This window comes from Corvus brachyrhynchos, unplaced genomic scaffold (assembly GCF_000691975.1).
Source record: "Corvus brachyrhynchos isolate BGI_N302 unplaced genomic scaffold, ASM69197v1 scaffold787, whole genome shotgun sequence".
Lineage (NCBI taxonomy): Eukaryota > Metazoa > Chordata > Aves > Passeriformes > Corvidae > Corvus > Corvus brachyrhynchos.
Genome location: NW_008239142.1, coordinates 264,333 through 264,862, shown reverse-complemented (window position 1 = coordinate 264,862; position 530 = coordinate 264,333).

Below are 530 nucleotides of genomic sequence, written 5' to 3'. Positions count from 1 at the left end.
AACATGGCTGGGGTGTCCCAGTGAGTCTTGACCCATCCCAGCCGTCCAGTTCCGTCTCTTCTTGTCCCCATCCCATCCCATCCCCTCCTGTCCCATTCTGTCCCATCCCACCTCACCACGTCCCACCCCATCCCACTGACCCCATCCCCGTGTCCGGCAGGGTTCCTGCGCTCCCGGGAGCGGGCGTACCAGCGCTTCTACGGGCAGCTGCTGCGCACGCAGCTCTTCACGCAGTTCATCGAGGACTGCTCCTTCGCCAGCGACCGCGAGCCCTGCCTCGAGTTCTTCGACACCTGCGTGGACAAGGTGCGTCCCTGCGTCCCCTCCGCGTGTCCCCGCCGTGCTCCCGGTGACCCCATCACCCCTCTGCAGGTGCAGGTGGACCTGGAGAAGCCTGAGGACACGCCCCTGATGGAGCTGGATGACCCCCGGGGTGGGGAGCACACGGTGTTCATCACCCCCCCGGAGCAGCCGGCAGGGCCGGACGGGGCTGAACCCCCCGCCCCGTACAGGTGCGGCGCCCCCCGGCA